General features: G+C 39.9%; 1 protein-coding gene and 1 pseudogene across 2 annotated transcripts in view; both read right to left on the reverse strand.

Annotated features, from left to right (window-relative positions):
• AGBL4 (AGBL carboxypeptidase 4) overlaps positions 1 to 23,186 on the reverse strand; it is a gene marked incomplete at both ends in the record, with an annotated part of 1,136,473 nt that overhangs the window by 437,319 nt on the left and 675,968 nt on the right.
• Positions 11,023 to 11,630, reverse strand: LOC308261006 (small ribosomal subunit protein uS7-like; annotated as a pseudogene). The gene has a single exon. The product of its transcript is annotated as a small ribosomal subunit protein uS7-like (transcript).

Consider the following 23,186-nt stretch of genomic DNA (forward strand, 5'->3'; position numbering starts at 1 on the left):
ACAAAATTTCAAGCTAGAGATCTATACCTAGCAAAACTCTCAAAACTAAGGCCAAATTAAGGTTTTCCAGATACAATAGTTTAAAATAAAAATAAAATAAACCACTTCATTACTGGCAGATCCAAACACTAAGAAGTATTAAAAGAAGTCATCCTTTAGGAAAATGATACCAGAAGGAAATATGGATACCAGATGGAAATAAGGATCTACCATAAAGAATTAAAATTATCAGAAAAAGTAAAGATTCTCATCATTTAACTATCTGGATAAATGTGTAAGAATTATTTAAACAACTTCAAAAGATAATTCACTATTCTAACAAAATGTAGTATAGGATTTATAAGGTAGTTAAAAGTAAAGCATATGTAAACAACAGCTCAAAGTCTGGGAGGGAGACACTGAAATAGTATCAGGTTCTTATACTGCACATGTAGTATAAGTACTTTCATTTGAAAGTAGACTGTGATAAGTACATATACTGTAAACCCTAAATAGGTTACAAAAATAACATACAAAGAGTTAAAGCAAATAAAACAACAAAGGAGATGAGGCAGTAACATAGAAAGCACTCAAATTAATACTCCAAAGTACCTTAAACAAGGCAGAAAAATATATCTTAAAAAAAAAAAAACAAAGAACAGATAGGACAAATAGAAATAATTCTTTTTTTTTTTTTTTTTGGTGGTACTGGGGTTCCTGGAAGCCCTTCTACCTCCGGGCTACACTCCCAGACCTACTTTATATTTTTGAAACAGGGTCTCTTAAGCCAGCACGGCTGGCTACGAACCTGCGTGATCCTCCTGTCTCCACTTCCCAAGCACAGCGATTACAAGCGTGCGCCACCACGCCCGGCAAATAGAAATAATTCTGAAAATAATATATTTAAGGTTCACCATATCAACAATCGTGCTATATGTAAGCAGTGTATGCTTAAATGTGTAATGAAAAGTAGAGATGCCTAGTTAGTTTACAAACTAAGGTCAAACTATATTCTATTTATAAAATATACTATTAAAACATAAAGACACAAATAGTGAAAGGATGGATAAGTTATTCCATTTAACACTAATGAATAAGTAAAAGCTGGAATGCCTATATTAATATTGGACTTAGTAGACTATAGGCTGAAATATTGTCTGGGATAAAGAGGATGACTTCATAATAATGAAGAGTGAATTCATAATAATACAAGAGTGAATTCATTAAAAAGATATAATATTCCTAAGTGTTTATACATCTAATACTAGAACTTGAGGATTCATGAATAAAATGCTGATAAAATTAGAAAATATTATAGTCTGAGATTTCAAAGCTCCTCTCTTAATAATTGAAAGCATATATGAGTAGAAAATCAGAATTTAGAATATTTGAACAATACCACCAAGGAATCTGACCTGATTGACATTTATACAATATTTTATTCAACAATAACAGAATATATATTTTCCTCAAGTACATGTAAAACATTTACTTAGACCATATTCTTTGCCATGAAACAAGTTAGATAGATGTGAAAGCTCAGTTATAATCTGCAGAAAATATACAAGAACTAGTAATTGAGTTTAGAAAGGTGGCAGCATCCACGACAGAAATACACGCATCCTTAGGGATACCAATGTGGCTCCATGAACATTCCAGCCTATTTCATACGTCTAAATTTTCTCATGATGGACCTTTCTCCTAGAAAGCTCTTATTTTTCTTCTTCACCAGTATGCTCTCAAAACAGCTTTGTAAAAAGCCTGCTTATTTTTCATGATTTGTCTAAAATATTACTCCTCTAAAAAGCCTTTCTGACCACCTCCTCACTCCCCGTGCCAGAAGATAAAGATAAAACCTTTACATTTCTCCTCTCTCTCTCTCTCTCTCTCTCTCTCTCTCTCTCTCTCTCTCTCTCTCTCTCTCTCACACACACACACACACACACACACACACCTAAAATAAAACAACCTATTCCTACTTCTACTAAGTTAAAAAAAAAGCAATCCTATGAATTACTTGAGGATAGAGACTTTTCTTATTCATTTTATGAAGTTTAGTGGATAAAAATTCTTTCTCCACTCCAGTAAATAACAAGCTGATATCTATCAATGAATAATTCATCAAATTAGGGGCTTCATTGTGGCTGAGGGTTGTGTTTGTCCTATCTCTCAGGCTTACTGTCTAACACAATGCCTGGTACATGAAGATCCTTCATGTATACGGTTGGACTGTATATGTGTATAAACAGAATCTGAGGTTTTCCAGTTCTGGAAGAGCATATCTCAGAAACCATAGGGTAAGGTAGATAACAAATAAAAGCATGAAAGACAAAACAACTCTTATAACAGAGTTACAAGCATGCAGATTGCCCTGGGTGATTTTTCCTCAGAGGCAAATGTTCTACTACCAACCTGTTGGTCAATACTGAGAGCCTGTGGCTGGGACAAATGATGCTGCACTATCTTTTCCTGGCAAGTTAGAAAATCTCCAGCATCTCAATAAAGTGTGAGATGAGGGGAAAAGAAATTCAATTTAGAAGGCCTTCATAACTCTTCAGCAGAGGCATTCCCAGGCATAGGACTGGGCAGGTAGAGGGCAGAAAGCATCAATATCTCATTACTGCTGGCTCCTCTGGCCTGAGAGGTCAGCACAGAAATGAGTGTCCCGAGGGAAATTTAGCTTGAGGGCAGCCAATTCTGCCTTTCAACAAGCTGATGGACTAACTCCACTCACTTCCCTGACAAAAAATATGGGGCTACTTTTCTAGCCTAAGAAATGTCACAACTATGGAAGGGGCCTTTCAGAGATCATCTGCTCCAATCTTCTCTTTGACAGATAAGGAAGTAGACACCTAGAAAGTAGCAGCTCAGAGGCAGAGACTCTTCCAGGGCCCAGGCCTCCTGCCTAATTTCCATTTTCTATATCAGAGGTTTTTTTTTTTTTTTAGATCTGTTGGGCTTCAAAGGTATCTATAGAGTAAATCCAAGTGCATGGGAATGTTCTTCAAAACCTTCCAGGGTGAATCCTAATTCACCTTTCACTGTCATTTTATTCAAAACCCTTCCTCACCTGCATCACAGTGCCTGGAACAACCCATGCACTTACACATCTCTATGCCTTTGCCTGTGCCATGCCCACTGCCTAAAGAACATTTTCCTTGTACTATCTCAAAAATTCCTACTTGTTTTTCAAAGACAAATTCAAATATTTCTTCCTTTTGTATACTTTCATTGGTGCAGTACAATTACACATCATAGTGAAGGTCAAAGTGATATAAATCTGCAGGTACACATGGCTTTGTGTGTTTCTCTCTGCATCTCACCCTGCTCCCTGTTCCTCCCTCTCCACAGATGTCAGTGAGATTGGCAATGAGGCTTTTATATATGGACATAACATTATTTGAAGTGTTTCCTTCCTCAAGTCTCCTTTTTCCCCTCCCCACCTCTCTCCTGAAATCCCCTTCCACTGTTCTATTTGATGTTTCCCTTTTGGAAACGTCTTGCATGCTCTATGAACTACTTCCTCCTTGCACCAAGCTTATGCCACTTTCTATATGTTACTGTTTCAGTATTATACTTTACCATAAGAGTTTGTTATGACCATGACTATTACTACATCCATGTCCATAATCAGGTTAGGTTGTTTGGAGGTATCACCTCATTTAAAATTATCAGAGATATGTGAAAGGCAAACACCTTACTCATGCTGACACTTATGTTGACCTACATTGTGTCATATCCTGAGTATCTAGAATATTACTACACCAAGAACTGATACTTTTTTTCCTAAGTCTAATACTAGGGTCATGAATTTTTATTTATACCAGAAACACTAGGATATATGGCTTATTTGTGATGCTAAGCACATTTTATAAGATCATAAACCAAATGTTATCTATAATGTATAGTTTATATATAGATCCATTAAGATATTAGTAGATGATAATGTATTCATACAGAAACTCAGTTGACTACTTCTATAGTATAGGATAGATTTTATATGCATAATTAGGTGCAGTAAGTACATTAATATAAAAATTTATATAATCTATGTCCTGTAGCATCAGGGGAAAAACTCCAAGCTAATAATAAAACTATATTGTTGAAACTATCTAAGTTGAAAGAAAATACAAAATGTCAAACATAATTGGAGCTGCAAAAGATGAATAATGGGGATTATTCCCTTTGTTTTCTTCATTGGCTCTCCATTTAAAGCAAATGTCAACAACCTGAGGCTACCACATATACCCTTTTATAATCTGTGGGCCATGCACCTCTCTCCATTCCTCTAGCCCCTGTGAACTCTGCAGTCGGCTGCAGGGTCCCACTAAGGCCTCCAATGTGCTTCTCTTTATCTACCCTTCATCTGGCTACAACCAACTTATCCTTCAAACTTTAGTTCTGGTTTAACCTCATTTGATGTCTCCAGCTTGGTTTGGTATCATTTTTGCCCTCTCATAGCCCCAGAGCTTTCCTCGGTGGTAGTAGAAGCCAAACTATGTGGCCATTGTTCACCTTTTAGTTTCTTTTGTTATACTAAGGGACTTGACTTCACGGATATAATTGGTCAGAATAAAGATAATTATTGAGTGTTTACCAACTGATAGACACAATTCTCGGTGCTAAGGAATACAACAATGAGTAAAACACAGGGCCCACTCCCAAGGAGTTTACATTTAAAGCACGAAAAGATAATTTTAAATGAATTAGAAAAAATTAAGTGAGATAGTTTCAGCTACTAATATGTGTCATAAAGAAAATTAAATGGCACAATGTGATAGTGACTAGATTATAGTGATGGTGATATATTTTAACTAGAATCATCAAGAAAATCCTCCTTGAGGAGATTTTGACTGAGACCTGAATGTTAGAAATCTCTCTGAGGAAATATTGGCAAGTTTCAGAAAGATGATAAACTTGCCATGTGTGGGAGAGAGCAGGTAGACCATGGTGACTGAGAGCAGGGGAAGGGGTAGAAAAACTACCTGAGGAAAATCCCTGTAGTGTCTTACTGGCCATAGCAACGATTTTGTCCTAGTTGGAATGAAAGCCATTGGCAGGTTCTAAGCAGAGTATCTGGGTTCCGTGTGGAGAATGGACTGTATTGGAACAAGAATCAGGGAGACCCACCATGGGCTGTTTCAGTAACCCAAACAAGATAGAATACTGACTGGGGCTAAGGTTATGGTACAGGTTAGGGAAGAAAGTGATTGGAATTGGAATGTATATTAGAGTTGGCAAGACTCATTAATGGACTAAATGTGAGATGTGAAGGAAAGAGAAAAATTGATGGCAGCATCCAGGTTTTTACCTGAGGCCATTTACTGTAATGCAAAAGACTTGAGTTTCTGTTTTGGTTGTACTCTTTTTGACATGCCCATTAGACATCTGGATAAAGATGCTGTGTAGGCAATTTGATTGTACTAGTCTAGAGTTCAGGAGAAGTTAAGATTGAAAATGTAGATATGGTGCTCATTAGTGTATAATTGACATTTAAAGTTGTTAGAACAGACTTGATTTCCTAGAGAATGAATTAAGCTGGAGAAAAGAGAAGAAGGGAGAGTGGCTAAGGAAATTCAATATTTAAAGTATAGTAGAAAAGAGCCATCAAAAGCATCCTGAGAGAGTGGCCCCTGTGAAGGAAGAGAAAAGGAATACATAGATCAAGGGAGTGTGGTGTCCTGAAAGCCTAAAGAAAAATGTATTTTAAGAATTAGATTGTGATTTAACTGTGTGAAGTGCTGTTAGGAGATCTAGTAATATAAAATCAGATAAATTACCATTAAAATTAGCAGGATACTGGTCTAAGGTGACCATGACAAAGTTTGTTTTTCAGGAATGCTGAGGATGGAAGCTCAGCTAGAATAGCCGGAGAAGAGAGAAACATGTAAAGATGTAGAAAGAATGAGTAGAGATAATTCATCAGAGATGTTTGGCTATAAAGTAGGATTAAGTAATATTATTGCCAGAGGAAACTGTAGAGTCAGGGGATCAACATTATATCTCTTTCTTTTTTCTTTTACTAAAGATAGAAAATATTGTGGCTTACTTGTTTGCCTATCAGGAAATCCAGATAATGACAAATATAATGCAGATGATATGGAGATAACTATAGTAAGATCAGATGGGATCTAGCATATAAATGGTTAGTCTTGGAAAGAATCAAGGATATGATTATATGCTAACAGAAAGAAAGGCTGAATCCTGGGGCATTTATTACATGATTTCTGTTTATTAAGAATTAGATGCTAAAGCTAGGAAGAAAATGAGTCATAGGAGGAACTCTAGATGACAAAGGAGATACTACAGATGAGCAAATAAGGTGACCTGAGGGGATGGGAGGCAAAAGAGGGAAATTCTCTAATGATCATGATGTACATTAACAAACATATCAAAGTCAATCACTAAGCCAAATATGAGAAGGAGGGAAGGGAAGGGAATGGGGTGGGAACTGGGTAAGGGCTAATTGGGTGATGTGTGCATATATGCCTCCACCATCTTATACTCCATTAATATGTATGACTACAATGCACCGATAAAAAGTTAAAAAAATAAAGTGAGACATAAAGGTTGAAAAAATTAATTAGGTGAGAGGTTGTTTGGAGGTTCTAGCAGGTAAGAGCAGCTACTAATATACCATTGACCGAAGACAGGTCCTCCTCTGTTCATGGAATGTCTTCCTCTTCGACTGAGTACACAGCTTTGGGAAGGATGCACACGGAGCATGAGGAAGGAAGGGGATACTCACCTAGCCAGCCAGATCAGCTTAATCAATGCTGGCGATTAAGATGTAGGACTAAAAGCTGGGCATGGTGGCACACACTTGTAATCTAGCATTTGGAAGGCTGAGACAGGAGGATCTCAGTTTGCAGATAGCCTCAGCAACTTGGTGAGACCCTTTGAGACCCTGTTTCAAAATAAAAGAATAAAAAATAGAGCTGGAGGTGTAGCTTGGAGGTAGAATGCCCCTGGATTCCATCCCCAGTACTTAAAAAAAAGGTATAGGTCTACATTGTACTAATAGAAAGTAAAAAAAAAAAATTAGATGAGGTTAGCAGCTAAGATAACCTATTTGACTCCATTTCCTAACCTTTAAAACAGTATTTAGCATAAAATAGTCTGTAAATGTTTGCTGAGTGAGCCAGTAACCAAACAAAATTGTATATAATCTGACCTCATGAACTGAATTTTCTTAATTAAACAAAAAGTTCTGCAGTTATCAGCTATAAGATCTTGACCAAAAGACAAACTCTCTGAGCTTAAATTTCTCATTCATAAAACAGGTATGAGACACCTACTTTACAGGAATATTATAAAATCAATCAAATATATATTTAAAACACTTGGCACAAAGCCTGCCACATGAATGTTTGATTAATTGATATTACCACTAATGATGTACACTGCCATTATCACTATTCCTACTAATATTGGTCACTATCAAACTTTTGTTTCCTCAAATAGATTGAAAGTGCACATAAAGTTAAAAAAAAACTCTGTCTTGTGAACCCTTTACTTTAGGTATCTGTTTGAGATAATGAAAAATAATGTGCTTCTGGTATTTCAAAAAGAGAAATAACCTTTTAGATTGGGTAGTCACGTAAAACTTGAAGCCAATAGTTTGAAGAGTGAAGCCAAATTATTTCATGTTTACCTGTATTTTTTTTTGGTGGTACTGGGGTTCCTGGAAGCCCTTCTACCTCAGGGCTACACTCCCAGACCTATTTGATATCTTTTATTTGGAAACAGGGTCGCTTAAGCCAGCGCGGCTGACTTCAAACCTGCGCGATCCTCCTGTCTCAGCCTCCCAAGCACAGGGATTACAAGTGTGCGCCACCACGCCCGGCATGTTGACCTGTATTTTTTTAAAAATGCATTTAACATCAATTATCCTTTCTACTTTTACAGTAATTAATGGAATAAGCTTTTCTCCTAATTTACAAATAAAGAAAGAGTCTTAGAGAAGTGAAATGATTGATCAAGAGTTCAATTAATAAGTGTGGGGCTGGAAAGTTTATATCCAAATGCTCTGTGCTCTCTACTACATACATATTTTAAAACATGCTACAGAAAGAACCAAATGAAATATATTGAACCAAATGATATTGGTTATAGAAATAAGAGGTCCTTCCGATCTATGGCCTGCCCACTTGACCTCACCGGGCACAGGGAAGGTTGGTGGGTGACCTTGATTCTCTCTCTCTTCTTCCGAGGGATGTGGTGGATCATATTTCCTAGGAGCATTCTCATTTCAGTGAAGTCTAGCCATGTCACTGATTTCTGACCAGTGGAATACAAATGTACATGCTGTGTACAACTGTGGACTAAGCTTTAAGGCAGTGAGCTTTCCTTCACCATCTCTCGTTTCATTTTCCCACCAGTTAAAACCTGAATTGGAGTGTGCTGATCGCAAAATGCCCTAGGTGAAGATGCATCAGGGCATTGGAAGGAACACAGGTTTCTAACAACTGTGGGTAGTATAGAGCCTACTCTCGGGAGCAGAGCAACTACCCAATTCAGAACCTTTGTGTAAAAGAGAAATAAACTTCATTGTTCTTTAAGTCACTATAGTGTTCGGCTTCCTTGACCAGTACTGATGCACAGAAACACATACTAGAAATGACAGCTGCAGGAGAGATGGTTTAGGAGAATATGGCAGCTGCCTGCAGATTGCTTCATGGCTCTCCTGAGGCAGAAAGGGCAGACAAGTCCCACATACCTCCAGAAGCAAAACCACAACAGATGCAGGACTGGGTCCCAGAGGCAGAGTTCACATCTGTAAAAGGAGAAACTTTCTTTCAGAGCTGTTTACTATAGTAAGAGATGTGTTTAAAGGTAATGAGATCCTTGTCAGTTCAGGTATGTAGCAGAGACTGGATGCTAGAGTCAGGAATCAAGATTTGTTGTGGGGTTGAACCAGATGACCTTTAAGGTCGCTTCCATCCCTGGGACTCTACACCACAGAGGAAAACAAATCTCATCCAATTAAAGACCTCAGAAAAGCACGCGATGACTCACTGATGTAGAAGCTGACTGTGCCCGGAGTTCAATTGCCCTAATAATCATCATCATCACACAAGTTCTATTGGCTTCTCTCCTCCCCCTTTGATTAAAGTCCTCAGAAATACCTTCGGGCTCCCTTCCAAACAAATGGCCCATTACAGAAACTCAATTTTAATCTGATCTCTCCTTCAGTAATTACATTCTTGGTCAGGGGAACAGGACATTCATTTAATGAAGGGGATGCGGCTCAAAGGATAAGCACTACAAACATCAAGAAGTGAGGAGAATGCATTTTGTCATGACAGGCCTCCATCAATGCACATTAGGGAACGTTGTGCAGCATGGGGAAAGCCCCGCTGGGAGAGGGGGAAGCCTGGCTTCTGTCCTGCCCTTGGTCCCAGCTCACTTTCTCTCAGTGAGTCTCTGTAACACATTCCACTCGCACCCAATCCATATGTCACAAGGCAGTCTTAAGGGTTTCCAAAAACCCAAATGCAATTAAGGTAACTCCCTGAGCTTTAAATCTTTTCATGAGTGTCCACTGTTCTTTTGGATACCTTTTAGTATGATCTCCAATGCCCTCTAACTCCATTATCAAGACCTCACGTTCCTCTTTCCAACACCAACGGGGTCTATTCTATTCAGCCATATTTGGCCTCTTTCAGAAGCTAGAAAAAGTCTCTTTCCTCAGTCTTTGTACCTGGTGTTCTCTGTCAGGAATACTTCTCTCCTTTGTTGAGTAGTTAAATTCCATTCATCCTTTGGATCTCAGTTTTTTTTTAATTTTATTTAAAAATCTCTTATGTAGCATTCACTATGTGCCAAATTCTGAGTATTAACAAGTTGGTACTGTTTTATTCCTATTTTACAGATGGTGACACTAAAATCCAGAGATGCAGCTGGGCGTGGTGGCACATGCCTGTAATCCCAGCATTTGGGAGGCAGGAGGATTGTGGTTTGCAGACAGCCTCAGCTGCTTAGTGAGGTCTTTTGCAACTCAGTGAGATCCTGTTTCAAAATAAAGAATAAAAAATAGGGCTGAGGGTATAGCTTGGAGGTAGAATGCCCCGGGTTCCATCCCCAGTACCGCAAAAAAAAAAAAAAAAAAAAAAGATCCAGAGATGCTATGCTATTTTTTCAAGGTCATACAGATGGTGAGTGTCAGAGGGGATTTCTAACCCAGGCAGCGTGGCACCAGATCCCAGGCATTTAACCCTTGTATAAGTTGAAGCATCTTTCTTTCTCTCAGGCAGACCTTTCTGACCAGACAGCTTCCTTTCTGTATATATTTTATTGGAACAGAGGTGATGATTACATATGTAATGTTGTCTTCCCTGTTACACTGAGAGCTCCAGGGAGATAGGGTTCATTGCTCTGTTTGCAATATATCTCAAGCATACAGTAAAACTCAGCAGTTTGGCCTTTGATTGAATTAATGAATAGAGGACTAAGACTCCATTTTCTAGCCAGGTGTGGTAATGCATACCTATAATCCCAGCAATTTGGTAGGCTAAGGCTGGCTTAAGCAATTTAACAAGACCCCATCTCAAAATAAAACAAAGAAGGGCTTGGAATTTTATTCAGTGGTAGAGCCACTCTGGGTTCAATCCCCAATATCCAACACACAGACTCAGTTTTTTAGCATATGAAATTATAAAGTTGATTTTTTTTCTTTTCTTTTTGGTGCTCAGGGCCTCATGCATTCTTGCTTCTGCCACTGAGCTACACTTTTAGCCCTAGAAGTTGATCTTAGTCTATAATTTTTACTATTGCTCTAAATAAGAAGGAGTCTTAAGCTTAGATGTTGGCCTTAGTACATGGTAGTGTATCACCAGGTCATTTAATCTATTTGAACTTTAGTGTTCTCTTTGTAGTACTAGCTAACCTTAAAAAGACTTTCAGTTCTAGAGTACTGCAGGTGTTTATAGCTGATGCATATTGGGGGAAAGTGTTATAGAAAATTTGGGTTGTTTTTGCCTACTTCATTTTTTAATTGTTTAATTTTTATTTTGCAGGTGGAGCTGCCCTCAAGGGCACAGTTTACTGGGTGGCAACTGAGGAATAAGCAATTGGATATGGCTCTAGCTCATCCATCTTCTCGATGGCACAGGAGTTGGGAGATCTCTTGGCAGCATGGATGAGCTCATCTGCTGGACACTCAGCAATGGTCTTGATGTTCCCAAAGGCAGCCTCACAGACACCAGTGCACAGGAGCCAGATGGCCTGATTCACAGGCTATCGTAGTGGGGACACACCCATGGCCTGTCGCTCTCCCAATGCATGTTGAGTCCTCCCAGGGCCACTGGTGATGATGGCATTCACCAGGACCTGCAGAGGATTCTCACCAGTGAGCAGGTAGATGATCTCAAAGGCATACTTGACTATGCACATGGTCATGAACTTCTTGCTGTACACCATCATGGAGTTAGTGAGGCACTCCAGGATAGGGCACTGTGCTTTACAGAACCAGTGGACATCATACCATCTTGTACCATGGGGCAGGTACTTGGTATACTTTTCCTTTGTTGCAATGTAATCCTGCAGGAAGATGTCATTGATCTGCGTATCACTGGGTACTCCATTTTCCAAAAACACTTGACATCAGGAGTTTCTGCCACTGCTGGTGTGGCTGTCTCCCATTGGGTCATCCTGAGAGTATAGCTGGGGAGTCCTGGTCACATTGTGTGCACCACTGCACCACCCAGTTACAGACAGGGAGAGCATATTTGCCTACCTTAATGCTACCTGTTTTAGGCAGAGTGTAAAATATTTATTGTATATACCATGAAGAACAGAGAAGAATCTCAAAACTTTATATCACTAGTTTTTCAGGCTGGTGAGAAATGCAGGGAATTCAGGAGTATCACAAGTTAAGTACAGTGAGGGGAAAAGATCATAAAACTCCAAGACCAAAGTTCCAAGTTGAGTACCGGGCTCTTTTAGCTTACCAAATGTAGTATCATCTTGAATAAGTCAGTTGATTGGCAAGTTCAGAGTCTAAGTGGGACTAAATTAGAAAGTATTATTTATGGATATTGCTTTCTCTTTCAAATAGTATGCTTCATGTCCAGGATCTTGCAGATCTGGGAAAGTTCTGCAAAGTTCACTGATCTTCGTACTTTGTGATCATAACACTCTCAAATACTTCAAGAGGAACTAAGGTGTTAGAAGTTACCAAATGACTGGTAAGATGATGGCATCTCAAAGTAATTAATATGTTTTGTGGTACTGGGGATGGAATCCAGGGGCATTCTGCCTCTAAGCTACACCCTCAGACCTATTTTTTAGTTGCTTTTTTTTTTAATTTTTAAAACAGGGTCTCACTGAATTTTGAAGGTCCTCGCTAAGTAGCTGAGGCTGTCTACAAACCCTGATCCTCCAGTCTCCATCTCCCGAATGCTGGGATCACAAGTGTGCACCACCACACCTGGCATTCAGAGTAATTAATATTAATTTGAAAACTTCAAATGACAAGCAGTTTTTTAGTTTCTATCATATGTAATATTTCTTTAAAAAATGTGGGCAAGTCCTTCACTTCTGTTAATATTCTTGTCTACAAAATGGGAACTTTTAAATTTTCAACACTCAGTGGCTAGACAGGGAGATTCTAATTTTTTGTCTAGTCTGATTCTTGGTAGGAAGGTCTTTAGTGACCATTTTTTTCCAGAAGCTGTGTTTCCTACCACTGTAAGGTGGCATCACAACCTACCCTGGCTCCCCAAATCACAAACCAGCCCATGTTCATTCCTTCGCATCTCTACAACTCACTCATCAGAAAGCCTGGCAGTTCTACCTTCTGACTACCTAAGGTTTCAATTCTTACTACTATAATACATCCTACGTATCTAGCACAATTACTATAAGTCTCCTTCTTTGTCTTCCCATATCAGTCTCTCCTGCCACAAATAAGATTCTTAAATTTAAGTTTGCCTATACCACTTTCTCTTTTCTTTTTTTTTTTTTTCTTCTTTTGTACTGGGAATTGAACTAGGAGTGTCTACTTCCAGCCATATTTTATTTTTTTATTTTGAAACAGGATCTTGCTAAATTTCTGAGGCTGGCTCTGAACCTGAGATCCTCCTGTCTTAGCTTTGCAAGTACTGGGATTACAGGATTAACACACCCTGCTACTTCCTTATTTAAATTCCATTAATGATGCTCATTGTCCTTATGATAAATTTAAACCTCTGGTGAATGATGAGTAAGAAGCCCTGTAATATGTTCTCCACAGATGAGGATTGGAAATTTGGCTTTACCATTATCCCATCATTAAAACCTGAGAGTCAGGCATGATGGCACATGCTTGTAATCCCAGCATTCGGGAGGCTGAGACAGGAGGATCATGGTTCTTGGATGCCTCAACTACTACTTTGAGGCCCTTTGCAATTCAGTGAGACTCTGATTCAAAATAAAGAATAAAAAAATAGGGCTGGGGGTGTAACTTGGAGGTAGAATGCTTCTGGGCTCCATCCCCAGTACCACAAAACAAACAAATAAACAAACAAAAACCCTGGGGAACCATAATTCTATTTCTTTTCTATAAAATGGAATAATCATCTCTACTATATGGTTGTATTATAGGTGCTTAATACAAGGTCTAAAGCACAGTCAGAGTACAATAAGTGATGTATGTTTGTGTGTCACTGGAATTGAACCCAGTGGCATTCTACCACTGAGCTACACCCCAAATCCTATTTTATTTTGAAGTAGGTTCTCGATAAATTAACACCTGCTAATCTTGAATCTAAAATTCTCCAGTCTCAGCCTCCCAAATACTAGGGTTACAAGTGTACACCACCACATCTGGCATAAATGATCTTTTGCTTTTTAACCAGGAAACTCAAATCTTATTCATAATTGGGCAAAGAGAAGACAGGCATATAACAATCAAGAAAAAGACCAAGAAAAATAGATGATTACATGGCATTTTATACGAGTTCTGAGATAGGAGGGTGACAAACACTGACTGAGAAGTAACAGGCACCTTCTCAATGGAGGTAATATTTGATCTGGGTTTTAGGTGGTCACCTAGGATCACTACCTGAGGCGGAGTTTGTTGACCCACTTTGATGGTTGGTTTTCTCTGCCCTTTTATGGGGCCTTGCTTGCTGAAAGTTGAAATAATTAGCATGGAGATTGTTCTCCAGGCTATGATGATGCACTTGTTCTACCCATAAAACCAAGGGCTTATTTTCCAATATAATTGATCCCTTAACCTTCAAAGACTCAAACATTCTCTCTACCTTCAAAACAATAGAAAATTAAAAGAACAATTTCTCTTTACCTTCTAAATCTTGGCAACCTAAAATAGGAGAATGAGGGAGAGAACATTAAGGTCTCATTGGTTTCAACTCTCAACAATGTAATGTGTAATTTTTCTCATTGGAATTTCAAGAACTCTTATTATTTAATCTGTTATTTATTCTGTTAAAGTACAGTCTTCCTTAAGAGCAAAAGGATTAATGGTTTCAAATTCCAGCACGTTGACCTTTATTCTACATTAAAATGCTTATTTGAAACCACTCTGCTAGGGCTCCCATAAGCCATTTGGTATTGAACGTCGAAGAAATATAAAGTTTAACTCCCACTCCAGTCAGGAAGCAGGATTTCAGAAATTAAAATAGGCTTTTGTAATGCACATGCATAGGTACACAACTGATGCTTTGTAGAGTTTATACATGGGCCAGGTGAATAAAGGCTTGTGAAACTTTCTCTGCACAGCCTTAGCCCAGATCCCTCAAAGACTGAAGCAGGGTTATTTTCTGTTCAGGCCTATCATTAAAAACACATGTTTTGTCCTATGGCATGAAAGAGGTAAAAGAAAAATGTCAAAGAATAAATTAATCAATGAAGCACTAAAAATAAAATTGAGCCAGTGTGGTGGCACACATTTCTAAGCCCAGTACTTGGGAGGCTGAAAGAGGAGGATCATAGGTTCTGGGCTAGCCTCAGAAACAGGCCCTCGGTACTTTAGTGAGACTCTCTTTCAAAATAAAAAAAAAACTAGGACTGAGAGTGTATCTTGGAGGTAGAATGCTCATGGGCCCAATCCTCAGTGCCAAATAAATAAATAAATAAATAAATAAATAAATAAATACTGTTGAAAAATTTAATATGGGGGAAGATGAAAAAGAAGAGAATGCATATTTATTGCCTACTTGCTATCAGTAAGCACAGCTCCTTGGCTCAGGTGGGAGTGCCTCTCATTCTCTTGAACTCCCACAGCACTATGCCAGTGACTCTTTTACATCCTGTCCCTTTTACACGTTTTGTCATAGTTATTCATATGTGGGTGCCTTGCCTCCCACACTAAGTACACTGGGGACTTTCTTTCTTTTTTTTTTTTTTGTGGTGCTGGAGTTTGAACTCAGGGGTAGTCTACCTCTGAGCTACATCCCAGCCTTTATATCTATCTATTATTTATTTATTTATTTATTTATTTAACTTCATTCTGAAACAGGATCTCGCTAAGTTGCTGAGGGGCTCACTAAATTGCTGAGGCTGGCCTGCTGGCCTTGAACTTGTGATCCTCCAGTCTCAGCCTCCCAAGTACTGGAATTGCAGGAATGTGTCACCATGCCCAGCTTATGCTGGGGATTTTTTTTGAGGAAAGGTATAGCTATTTTTTAAATCCATCTCTTTGTCCCCTGAGAGCCAGATCCATACTTAGGCTATCAGTACTGTTGAATTTTTCTAAATAATCACCTTTGCTCTGTCTGTTAAAAAATTTTAGCCCATCAATCCTTTTAGTAACACAGTTCAAACAAGATTCATCACCTGGTTTCCTTCAAAGCTCTTGGTGTTAGACACAAACAGTCATCCTTCAATCTAGCTTCCCCCAAAGGGTTTGACTTTTTACTGAATCTGATGAAATTTTCAATTTCTTAATAGTCTAATGAGTCCCCTTTGCTGTCATTTAAAATCTGCGCTAATTGGCACTAACTCAAGAGATTAACATCCAATTTTCAGTGTGTTGGTGTCTGGGCTCCCATTTAATCTCCCTTTCTCACTCAGCATGATATCACACAAAAACATGGGATCCTCCAAATGAAATGATAGTTTACTTGGCAGAACTCTTATTGTCCAGGGTCTAGATGTTTTTTCATTCTCAATGTGAGTTGAACAAGTACAGCTGGCAGAGGGCTTGTAGGACACATGGCATTCCCAGAGATGGCCTCAGAATACTGATCAGTGAGAGACAAAAGTCCTGACTGAGGTACCCTATAGCATTAGTGTATGATAGGCACATTCGACGTACGATGATTTGGAGAGAGCAGCAGACTGAATTTAGATGACATATAAAAAAATCATTTCTCATAGAGCTGGCCCACAAATGGTGCTCAGTGAATGAATCATGGCCCCAAATGAGTTATTCTACAAAATTGTAGGAAACATCTCACTATATCAAGCCTTGGGCTGAGCACTGGGGATATAGGAATAAACATTATCCAGTCTTTGCCCATAATTACTTCACAATATAGCAGGGATAGAGAGAGGGACAAGGATGGCATCAGACATAAAATGACATCTTCAAGGGAAGCACAAATTACTGAGGGAAATGAAGAGGAAAGAGGCCTAAGTCTGCCTGAGTCATTAATAAAGACTCCAAGGAATGGAGACATTTGATTTGGGTATTTAACAATAAGTACAGTTTCTTGGAGTGGTTGATCTGAGAAAAGGCAGATGGCAATTGTACAAAGTCCATATATGTAGTATATGTTGTCCTTGGAGTGCAGTTTGAAACAAACGGGATATATAGCATGTCTGGTGGAGATAGAGTAAAATAAGACTAACAAGTTTGTCGCAAAATGTTTAATGAACACTGCCTTTCATCTTGCAGTCCAAATAAACTGTTATGGCAATATTGGAGGAGATGGGAATGGGCACTGGTAGAGCCCAGCATTGAACCCAGGTCATTTGAAACTGCATTTTCCATGATGAATAGCATCTAAAAAAGGAGTCAAGGATATTTAGTCTGAAAAAACATATTATCCATCTGTTGATAAACGTGGGCCATGCATCAAAAACATAAAATTGAAAGTGACATTAATGCAAGCCTCTGATTTCCCATAGAAACTAAATTTCAAGTTAGAAAGGAACTCTTCTAAAAGTTACAAAGGAACTCTAGTCTGCCTGTATAAGTTACAGGCAGATTAGAGGAAAACATAGGGCCCCTCTCAAGTGTGGAGGCCATTCTGAGTAAAATTTTCTTGATTTTATTTTTGCCAGGATGTAAAGATGACAGATACCATTGAGTCTGAATTCTAGATCCAACTGTCTTCCCTTCTAAAGAGGAACTGATGTAGAGAAAAAAGAGACACAGAAATAGACCCAAGGGAAAGAGAATACAAAGAAAAAGACTAAAAGGATATAATTCTGAGCAATAAGGTGAGAGGTGTTCACAAGGGAGAGAATATGAACCTAAGAGTCTTTTACATATCAGGCACTGTGCACTAGATATTTACTATTAAAGCTTGTACTTCTTGCAATATGGAGCTTCCAACTCACTTTTGTAAGGTCATCCAAGTCCACAGCTCTAGAACATAGCCATACTACCAGAGGAGAATCTTCAAACTGCTGTGGTTTCTCGTGCCATTGAGGATGTGCCATGTTATCCATAAGCAGGGACTATTCCTGGCCTGTACCTGAAACTGCACTGAAGCACTTGTCCTTGGTTCCATGCAAGCCTCAGTGAGGAATCCAGGACCTCTCAGCTGAACCGGAGAAAGTGGATATGGTGGCCGAGAAAGCAAGCAGGTGATTATTTGCAGCTGATGAGCTTGTGTAAATGTAGCTTGCTGTGGTATCTTGGGGGTGCCCGGGCAACCTGCACAGAATGTGGCTGCAACGAGCCTGGCTTCTTCTTTACTATCCTAAGTTCATTATAGAGCCCATAGCAACACTGAGCACTGCCCAGGAATTCTAATGAGAAACTGGTTGCGGAGGAATAAAAACCTTTTCTAAAGGGCACAGAGGATCCTGATGATCCAGAAAATAATAGCAAAACAGACACTCTGTGAGGAGCCCTTTATTTTGCAAAATTGAAGAAAGAAAGGTGTCTTTAAAATATCCAGGCAATTTTCCAATTTAAAAACATTATAGATATCATCTCTCCCTCTGAAGAAGACGTGTCTCTGGGTTTCCTCAGTTCAGTGTCCATACCATATGTTGTGCCTTGCCTGATCTCCTCTGTATTCCATTTGCGGCTCCCCAGCTCCCACCTCTCTGGGAAGTTCTTCTAGTCACTCGATCATTTCCTAATTGTTTATATCAGGAAGCAGCAGAGAGCAGTAATCCAGGAGTTAGGGCACTGGCTCTGCCACTTTCCAAGCTATGAGACTCTGGGCAAGTTCCTTCTTCCTGAGGTTTTTTTCACAGTTTGGACTCATATGGCTTCCAGGTACCTCATAACTTAAAAAGGTGTTTATTCCATCATCAGTTGAGATTTAACCTAAGCTACACATTCTCTAGTAAGCCAACTCTGACTACCTCATCCAGTCCCATCTTATCCTCTTCTGTATTACATTATCCTTATTGCTGTACTAACACATTTGGACTATATTAAAAATGTTAAAAATCTTGTTTTACTCTAATGCAATCCCAAACCCTTGAGAATGTGGTTTTCCCTGTCTCTACGTGCACAGCCCAGAGCTGAATCAAGCTGAGTAAATATTTTAAAAATGGAATGGGGAGGAATCCTGCCAACTAAGGATGCTCTATCTCTGGGAGACTGACTGTGAATGTCTCCATGCACCCTATACTATCAGGTTTGTTTTTTAGAAGAATGGTGATATAGGTCAATCCAGAGAGAACAAATGGCATAATCTACACAATAAATGCTTCAGAATAAGAGGTAATATAATAGTGTGGTTAAAATATAGGCTTTGGATTCTTTGCCTTCCAACCCTTGCTCTGCCTGTTACTAACTTCATCTTTTGTGCCTCAATTTCCCCATTTATAAATGCTGGGGCTAATAACAGTACCTATTTCATAGGGTTGTTAGAATTAAATGAATTAAATGACGTCTACATTAGTAAATGTAAAGTGATTGAAATAGTGCCTGGAAATTGTAAATGTTGTAAACCATTATTATTCCTGTGCCATATACTTCAAGCATACTGATTCAACCAAGGGTGAAGGGAATTGAGATTGTGCTTACTGACTAGGGCTTAATTATAAAAAAAAAATTTGCAAAATATGTAGAGGAGTTTAAATTTTTATCCACCAGGATAAATAAAGAATTGATAATTGAGTGGAGAATTAAAGATCAGATTTGGATCCTAGAAGAGCTCTCTGAGTCTTGTGGAAAATAAATTAAAGGTGAGAGTGGAAGCAGAGAGAAAAATTAAAAGGCTGTGAAAATGGTTTGTGAGGGATGTCTGGTAGCTTGGAACAGTTTACATCTCTTCTCAGCATTAAATGTCTGTAAATGTCTCCAAATCTGCCCTTCACTGGAGAACGAAGGCATCCCTGCTCCTCACAGACTCACCTCTGCAAACCTGTCCCGTTTGCTGGCCTGCTGTCACTTGGATCCTACGTGTCTCCCGCAGGCTCATGTGCTCAAGGCTGGGTCCCTAGCTGGGGGCTCTATCGAGATGTGGCAGAGCCTTAAGAGGTAGGGATCAGTAGGAGGAAGACTGGGCATTCAGGGCGCAGGGGCGCACCTCTGAAGCAAATATTGAGGCTCCAGCCTCTGCTCTTCCTTTCACTTTGCTCCCTGGATACCACAAGGCAAGCCACTTCCTTTACCATGTGCTCTCACCACACCTGCTGCCTTACTCACCGCATCCCCCAAAGCAACCGACCAACCGACCATGAACTGAACCTCCAGAACTGTGAGCCAAGGTAAATCTTTCTTCTTTATTTTGTCATAATAACACAAAAATTACTACTACACCTCCCCAGGTCAAGCTAGCCACTTCATAGTGTTTTTTCTCCTATTAGTTGCCTACCAATAACAACAAAGCATGCCCTCTTACCACTGCCTCCCAGAGCGCTAGCTGCCCTATCAGCCCACAGGAGACCCCATCCCACATGGAGTCTCACTGATCGCTTGGTTGTATCATCCTTTCTCTTGAAGCTGCCTCATCAAATAAGACAATTATTTTAAGTGACCATAAAATTTATCACCCAAATCAGAGTACTTCTGAGAGTGAAAGAGAATGGTATTAATAATTATGCTGGAATGACAGGAATAAGTGGGAACTCTGTTAGGCAAAGTGACATAAATATGGTTTCAGTACCCACGCACCCCGTGGTGTTGAGACACACTGCCTGTCTATTCCTTGCTCTTGATCTGCACATTACTTCCCAGCTTGCAGAAGCCTCCACCTCTTGAGCTTTGACCTTCACACCAGTCCTGGCAGTCCACAGGGTAGGAACTGTTTCACCAAAGAGCTTTTCCCTAGGTCACCTAGTAGCTGGACAGGACAGAACCTGCTCTTGCCCCTGCCTGTGCTGGGGTTTACGGGAAGTGACTTTGTCTCCTCAGGTTCTCAGTGGAAGAAAGCAGCCCATCATCCTTCCTTTCCCTCATCTTCCCCTCCGCAGAGCTGGTGCAGTGGGAAGGTTTGAGAAACTTGAAGTGAGCAGATAATAAACCGTCAGGAAATGGAAAAATAGCAATGAATAAATGTGATTAGTCATTCAATAGGTAGTTGTGAATAGTTATCTACGTGGAAACGTTTCAAGTCATTTTTAAGTAATGTCTCCCTTATTCCTTTCTATATTGGTTGAATCAGCACGTACTACTTATATAATTTTACAAAATGCTATTTTCATCTATTCTTTTAAGTGGAGGAAATCACTGTTAGTCCTCAGTGAAATGGCCAATAGGTAGAAAAATAAAATGAGACAAAAGCATAGGCTTTGGAGTTACACCTGGGTGTCCATCTTAGTTCTACCTTGTGACTTTGGGTGAACCTTTGAGCCTGAGTTTTCGAATGGGCAGAACAGGCACCGCTGCCTTGCTCATAGGGCTGGCATGAAGATTCCATAACATTCCGTCAGCGGGGCCCCCAGGTAAGGGCCTGCTTGTGGCAAAGTCTCGATAAACATTCATTCACTTCGTGGGGGTGTCACTGATGAAGCTTCCCGATGCTGCTGGCAAGCCTGACTGCTTCCTCTGCTCACAGCCCCACAGCTACCACGGGATGCCTGTGACAGCTGCGCCCCCAGCACTCAGGCGGGGCTGCCCAGAGACACAGGGCGCCTAATGCGGGGAGGCAGTCCTGTCAGAACTGCTTGGGGTTACACATCCCGCCTTCAGGGTTCCTGACAGGATGTTTTGATAAAATAAATCTATTTTAAGTGACTGTAATGAAATACTAACCAGTTTCTGAAGGGCTTTTAAGATGTTTTTAAGAAGTTTCAGATCAAAGGCCCTGGGAAGGCAGACTTTGTGCATTAAATATTTAGTGCTGATTCAGTCACTTGAGAGCGCAGGCGTTTTGACATTGCAAGAGGGAGAAAGCGCATTCCAGCTGGGGACACACTCATGTTAAAGACACAAGCGACAGGACTCGGCACCAAGAGGCTGTCTTCTGACTGCAATGTTGGAGGACTTGACCTTGAAGTCTGTCCTTCCAAGGATGTGAGATCTTAGAGAATTATTCATGATCTATGGTGGCTGGGTAAACAGGCCTTCAGTGAGCCCTGTCAGCAGGGTTCTGCCTTCTCAGCTGCCACCACCAGCCTCAGTCGCTGCCATTCTGCAGACTGGCGCTTGGAGCCACCAAGTGACTGACACCTGCAATGTACTTTGTGGCCCTCTCAGAGACTCTGTCTTTGAGACCACACGGGACTCACAGAGTCCTGACAGGTGAGGCTCAGTGAGGAAAAGAGACTTGCAGAAGGCCACACTGCACATTAGTGGCAGGCTGGGGATGGTCCAGGAGCTTCTTCCTGATAGTCTTTCATGATACTGCTCCTTCAGGGACAAATGGCTTCCAAATGGTGTGGACTTAAAAGGAAAGGAAGAAGCTTAGAATGGTATCTTAGGTAGTGGTGTTTGATCTCTACCGGGCCATAGCCACCTCTGAAAATCTAGTGGAAACTAAGAATGTTCTCCCAGAAAAAATACATTTGGCATTTAGTATGGGAGAATTTTAAAATTGCTTCAAAAATCTTCTTGAACCTCAGGTGGTGAAACTTTGGTCTAAATTCATAGTAGACCCAGTCAGCACAAGGCTTATAAACTTGAGTTTCTTAGGTGACTTTCAGCAGAGTGGTATGACAAGAGACATGTCAAAGTGTTTGGTGTTAAGCTGAGTTACAGCAGAACTGAACAACTATATGAGAAATCACTTTATTTCTTTGAACCTCAGATCCCTATTTTTAATGTAGGATAACTTTACCTTGTGGAGTTGTTGAGAATTTAAGCTTGATAATACAGGAAAATCACTCAAAGCACCTGGTACACATTTAATGGAAGCAAAGTTCCTATTCACATTTAAACTACTTCTATCTGCTTCCAGAAGGACCCTAATATACTCCTCCAGTGTTCAACCATTCATTCTGGCTTACAACTAAACTTCAGACTTGAGGAGGGCAGAAACCATGGCTGATTTTCACTTGGTTCCTACCTCTGAGCATAGTAACTGGAACATGGAATGCACTAAATATCTATCTTGCAGGAATGAATTAGCAAATGAATAAAGTGGATGGATATGTAGCACCTTGCAGTGAGGAAGCAGGTGTAGAGAATAGATCACTAACCCGAGGAAACTTCAAATAATAAATAAGCATTTGGAAACTGGGGATTCTATGAAGAATCTTCAGGAAGCTCTGCTCTTGTTCCTTCCCTTCCAACGATGTCATAATTCTCTTCTTATTCCACATGGCTAGACCAACTAACCAGAAAACAGAGGATGAAGGAACCAGATGTGATAAGAAGAAGCAACAAGAGATATTATTAGTTCCTGCTTGACCCAGCCCTGACTGGCTCTGAAGGTGCTCCTGCCAAGATCAGCTGTGCTCAGTTTCTGAGCCAGTTCTGACCGAAAAGGGAATACAGAATCAGCCTTACCTCTCCACCCAGATGGCATCCTCTGGTCTTAGGATAGGATGCACTCTGGAAGTGTCCCCCAGATCCTTCGGTATCAATGGAGTCAGCATTTACCACAGTGTCCTTTGTGGAATGCAAGGTCAGCATGAGCCTAAATCTGGCAAACCCCACCTCAGAGCCTTGCCATCTCTTCTGCTAG

This window comes from Muscardinus avellanarius (genome assembly GCF_963383645.1).
Source record: "Muscardinus avellanarius genome assembly, chromosome: 3".
Classification (NCBI taxonomy): domain Eukaryota; kingdom Metazoa; phylum Chordata; class Mammalia; order Rodentia; family Gliridae; genus Muscardinus; species Muscardinus avellanarius.